Source organism: Staurois parvus, unplaced genomic scaffold (assembly GCF_062004578.1).
Source record: "Staurois parvus isolate SC_StPar_1 unplaced genomic scaffold, SC_StPar_1.0 ptg002326l, whole genome shotgun sequence".
In the NCBI taxonomy this organism is placed as follows: Eukaryota; Metazoa; Chordata; class Amphibia; order Anura; family Ranidae; genus Staurois; species Staurois parvus.
Window position 1 is genome coordinate 10,428 of NW_028320122.1, and position 6,267 is coordinate 16,694.

Sequence of the window (6,267 nt, forward strand, 5' to 3'; positions counted from 1 at the left end):
GTGACCGCGTTCTCGGATCTATAAATACGATGTAAGATATTGATCTCCTATACGGTGACCGCGTTCTCGGATCTATAAGTACGATGTAAGATATTGATCTCCTATACGGTGACCGCGTTCTCGGATCTATAAATACGATGTAAGATATTGATCTCCTATAGGGTGACCGCGTTCTCAGATCTATAAATACGATGTAAGGTATTGATCTCCTATAGGGTGACCGCGTTCTCGGATCTATAAATACGATGTAAGATATTGATCTCCTATAGGGTGACCGCGTTCTCGGATCTATAAATACGATGTAAGGAATTGATCTCCTATAGGGTGACCGCGTTCTCAGATCTATAAATACGATGTAAGGTATTGATCTCCTATACGGTGACCGCGTTCTCGGATCTATAAATACGATGTAAGGTATTGATCTCCTATAGGGTGACCGCGTTCTCAGATCTATAAATACGATGTAAGGTATTGATCTCCTATACGGTGACCGCGTTCTCGGATCTATAAATACGATGTAAGGTATTGATCTCCTATAGGGTGACCGCGTTCTCGGATCTATAAATACGATGTAAGGTATTGATCTCCTATAGGGTGACCGCGTTCTCGGATCTATAAATACGATGTAAGGTATTGATCTCCTATAGGGTGACCGCGTTCTCGGATCTATAAATACGATGTAAGGTATTGATCTCCTATAGGGTGACCGCGTTCTCGGATCTATAAATACGATGTAAGATATTGATCTCCTATAGGGTGACCGCGTTCTCGGATCTATAAATACGATGTAAGATATTGATCTCCTATAGGGTGACCGCGTTCTCGGATCTATAAATACGATGTAAGGTATTGATCTCCTATAGGGTGACCGCGTTCTCGGATCTATAAATACGATGTAAGGTATTGATCTCCTATAGGGTGACCGCGTTCTCGGATCTATAGCTACCATACATATTGTTTCCTCCAGCACAGAGGACCGTTAATAATTAGGGATCGGAGGAGATCTGGCTCGGCAGTTGTGAATGGAAAGATGGCGGAACGTAACGATATAAGCTCCATATCCTCCCCCCGCCATCCTCCCCCGCTAAGCGGACGCACGCAGGCAGCTGATTGAACCCCGCGGCTTGTGTCCAATCAGATTATATGAGGTTCTATGTTCTTCTACATTCCATTGTTGGAAGCGGATTCCTTCCAGGAACAAAGTGTCTGCAATGGACATTTCACACATCGCTGTACGAAGATCTCATCATACAATGTTCCAGTCACAGCGGGGAGGGGGGCACGGAGCCAGCGATGGGCGGAGGGGGGCACGGAGCCAGCGATGGGCGGAGGAGGGCACGGAGCCAGCGATGGGCGGAGGGGGGCACGGAGCCAGGGATGGGAGGAGGGGGGCACGGAGCTAGCGATGGGCGGAGGGGGGCACGGAGCCAGGGATGGGCGGAGGGGGGCACGGAGCCAGCGATGGGCGGAGGGGGGCACGGAGCCAGGGATGGGAGGAGGGGGGCACGGAGCCAGCGATGGGCGGAGGGGGGCACGGAGCCAGGGATGGGAGGAGGGGGGCACGGAGCTAGCGATGGGCGGAGGGGGGCACGGAGCCAGCGATGGGCGGAGGGGGGCACGGAGCCAGCGATGGGCGGAGGGGGGCACGGAGCCAGCGATGGGCGGAGGGGGGCACGGAGCCTGCGATGGGCGGAGGGGGGCACGGAGCCAGCGATGGGCGGAGGAGGGCACGGAGCCAGCGATGGGCGGAAGGGGGCACGGAGCCAGCGATGGGCGGAGGGGGGCACGGAGCCAGCGATGGGCGGAGGGGGGCACGGAGCCAGCGATGGGCGGAGGAGGGCACGGAGCCAGGGATGGGCGGAGGAGGGCACGGAGCCAGGGATGGGCGGAGGGGGGCACGGAGCCAGCGATGGGCGGAGGGGGGCACGGAGCCTGCGATGGGCGGAGGGGGGCACGGAGCCAGCGATGGGCGGAGGGGGGCACGGAGCCAGCGATGGGCGGAGGGGGGCACGGAGCCTGCGATGGGCGGAGGGGGGCACGGAGCTAGCGATGGGAGGAGGGGGGCACGGAGCTAGCGATGGGAGGAGGGGGGCACGGAGCCAGCGATGGGCGGAGGGGGGCATGGAGCCAGTGATGGGAGGAGGGGGGCACGGAGCCAGCGATGGGCGGAGGAGGGAGAAGGAACATTTATTGAAGGATGAAGCAGCGTTTAGCTGGGTTACTTCCAGTACACATTAGAATCGCTCCCCACGCAGAATCATCTGCTGAATGGATGTAACTCGGCACACAGCGTCTGCTGACATATACAAGGGTCATGGCGTGCCCTTCATTCCCGAGGTGGGGGCATACAATTGGGGGTTCATATATATACACCGCGTTCCCGATGATTCTGCAGATGATATTTCCTCCTTTCCCTCAATAATTGATGTAAATATCAGTCGGCAGAATTCTCAGGTGACAACTAGAAGAGGACAATTCACATTTTATTGAACAAACCTCCTAATGATAACAGGATTTGTGTTCCGGATTATTCCGCACAGGAAGTTTCCAAACACTTTCTAGGTTGTAAAGAACTGAAAATTGTCATTTGTTGTGTTTGCAGCAAATTTACTGAAATCAAAAGTGATTTCAATCCAACTTTTGCCAACATTGTAACTTTGTAAACATTTGAAGCGTCACGTTACATTGTAACATAGGAGCCCTTATCTGATAGCAGATCACAAGTCTGGCATCCACTGAACTTGGCAGTTTTTGGACAGTTTCTGCTGGAATTTGTTGGCAAGATGTCAGAATAGCCTCCCAGAGCTGCTGTTTGGATGTAAACTGCCCCCCACCCTCATAGATCTTTTGCTTGAGGATGCTCCAAAGGTTCTCCATAGGATTGAGGTCAGGGGAGGATGGAGGCCACACCATGACTTTCTCCAAAGGTTCTCCATAGGATTGAGGTCAGGGGAGGGATGGAGGCCACACCATGACTTTCTCTCCTTTTATCCCCATAGCAGCCATTGATGCGGAGGTATTCTTTGCAGCATGAGATGGTGCATTGTCATGCATGAAGATGATTTTATTACGGAAAGCATAGTTCTTCCTTCTGTACCAGGGAAAAGAGTGGTCAGTCATAAACTCCACATACTTTGCAGAGGTCATCTTTACACCTTCGGGGGCTCTAAATGGGCCGACCAGCTCTGTTCCCATGATTCCGGCCCAAAACATGACTCCACCACCGCCTTGCTGACGTCGCAGCCTTGTTGGAACAGGGTGGCCGTCCACCAACCATCCACTACTCCATCCATCTGGACCATCCAGGGTTGCACGGCACTCATCAGTGAACAGGACTGTTTGACAATGAGTCTTCATGTATTTTCCTGCCCAATGCAGCCGTTTCTGCTTGTGATCATTGGTTAGTGGTGGCCGAATAGAAGGTTTCTGCACAGTTGGAGGACTCTGGAGGACTCTACACCTTGATGTCCGTGGGACTCCAGAGGCACCAGCAGCTTCAAATATCTGTTTGCTGCTCTGTAATGGGATTTTAGCAGCTGCTCTCTGGATCCGATGCCTGGATCTGGCAGAAATCTTCCTCAATGTGCCTTTATCTGCACCAACCCGTCTGTGCTCTGAATCAGCCACAAATCTCTTCATAGTGCGATGATCACGCTGACGTTTTCCTGAAATATCGAATGTTTTCATCCCTCGTCCAAGGCATCGAACTATTCCACTCTTTTCGGCAGCAGAGAGATCCTTTTTCTTCCCCATATTGCTGGAAAATGGCGCTCTGCTTAATAATGGGGAACGCCGTCCTTTAGGAGTTTGTCCTGAAATTGGGCTCACCGGCCAATCGAATTATCACAGGTGTCCCAGATTGTTTTCAGTGATCAAAAGAGCCCTGACACACAATGCCATCCATGAGTTACACTGAAAAACAACAGATTTCATCTTTGTGACACTTAAATAGAATCTGCAGAATAATTTGGAACGCGGTGTATATATCAGAGGTAGGCAACCGCAGCACTCCAGCTGTTGTGGAACTACAAGTGTGACTTCCAGGGGTAGAAGTGTGGTGGGACATGTAGTTTCTCCCACAACTGGAGTGCCAAGGGTGCCTACCCCTGATATATCATTACTATATAAAGAGGACCTGTCCCCAGGAAGCTGTGCAAAAAAAACATGGGCAGACGGCAAAGGAACAAGTCCTCAGTACGGCCTGTGGGCTCCCTACAGCTGATTTTCTTCCATTACTGATTTGCCATGTGTATCCGTGTGGAGGCAGCCATCTTGGTAGAGGCAGGGCTTTGCTTCCACATTTCAGAGCTGCTCCCCCAATGACTGGAGGGGTAATGAGAGAGGAAGCACAGATTGACAGAATGGAGGAAGCAGGGAAATCCTGGCACTGCAGGTCCTCAGGTACGGCTTCCACTCCAGCATGGAGAACAGTGAGCAGCACAACAGTGACATCACCAAATCTCAGTCTAGATCTCGTGAGACCGGCGGTCAGAAGGTGCAGTGATGGCAGGCAGTTTGTTGTTGGTTCTAGCTTCAATGACAGTTGGCCAAGAAAGCAGAAACAGTGTTTTAGTCCTAAACATGATTCCCACATACATGTCTACAAACATGGGATGCAGATCCAGGGTGAGGAATTGCAACAATAAGACAAGAAAGACACTGCGTGCTTGGGAACACGCCAAACACAGACATGGCAGACACTGTGTGCCCTGGAACATGCCAATCACAGACATGACAGACACTTTGTGCCCGGGAACATACCAGTCACAGGCTCTGTGTGCCTGGGAACACGCCAATCACAGACATGACAGACACTGTGTGCCCGGGAACATGCCAATCTCAGACATGGCAGACACTGTGTGCCCGGGAATACGCCAATCACAGACATGACAGACACTGTGTGCCCGGGAACACGCCAATCACACACATGGCAGACACTGTGTGCCCGGGGAACATGCCAATCACAGACATGGCAGACAGTGTGTGTTCGGGAACATACCAGTCACAGACTCTGTGTACCTGGGAACACGCCAATCACAGACATGGCACACTCTGTGTGCCTGGGAACACGCCAATCACACACATGGCAGACTATGTGCCCAGATCCACCTGAAGAGCTGCACAGTTGATTGGTTGATGTACATCCTCTTCCACTAAAAACTGACCAATCAATTCTCATCGATGGTTTGGACTACACATGCCGTGTTCATCCTTACAATGTAAATCTGCATGTGGAGGGCAGGAGCAGATCTGATTGGTGGGATACATAAATGATTATACACAGATGGGGACATTCTAGTCCTCTGATCTGCACCGTCTCGTCTTTAATTGCCGGAATATTATTGCCGTGTATCCTCAGCGTGTTCCTGTCATGGCCGGCAGCGAATGAAGGAAGCCCTTCTGTTACCATGGAAACACCATGATTATGGCTCCATCACCCGCCATGTTCAATACAGGATGACATCGCTGTGAATTCCTCACCTGGCCAGGTGACCTCAGACTGGGGAAAAGGAACATGACTGTGATACCCAGAGTAACCAATCACATTCCAGATGTCTTTGTTGTTAGAGAAAGGAAGGAAAGAGCTGATTGGCTTATTGGCAGCTATAGAGAGCAACAGCTGCGGAAACGTATTTGTCGGTTGGTTTGTTGGAGGTGTTGGGGTGGGTTTGTCAGAGGTGTTGGGGTGGATTTGTCGGAGGTGTTGGGGGTGGATTTGTCGGAGGTGTTGGGGTGGGTTTGTCAGAGGTGTTGGGGTGGGTTTGTCAGAGGTGTTGGGGTGGGTTTGTCCGAGGTGTGGGGTGGATTTGTCCGAGGTGTGGGGTGGATTTGTCCGAGGTGTGGGGTGGATTTGTCCGAGGTGTGGGGTGGGTTTGTCGGAGGTGTGGGGGTGGGTTTGTCGGAGGTGTGGGGTGGGTTTGTCGGAGGTGTTGGGGTGTGGATTTGTCGGAGGTGTTGGGGTGGGTTTGTTGGAGGTGTTGGGGTGGATTTGTCGGAGGTGTGGGGTGGATTTGAGAGATTGTGGGGTGGATTTGTCGGAGGGTGTGGGGTGGGTTTGTCGGAGGTGTTGGGGTGGGTTTGTCGGAGGTGTGGGGTGGATTTGTCGGAGGTGTTGGGGTGGATTTATCGGTGGTGTTGGGGTGGATTTATCGGTGGTGTTGGGGTGGATTTGTCGGAGGTGTTGGGGTGGATTTGTCCGAGGTGTGGGGGTGGATTTGTCCGAGGTGTGGGGTGGATTTATCGGAGGTGTTGGGGTGGGTTTGTCCG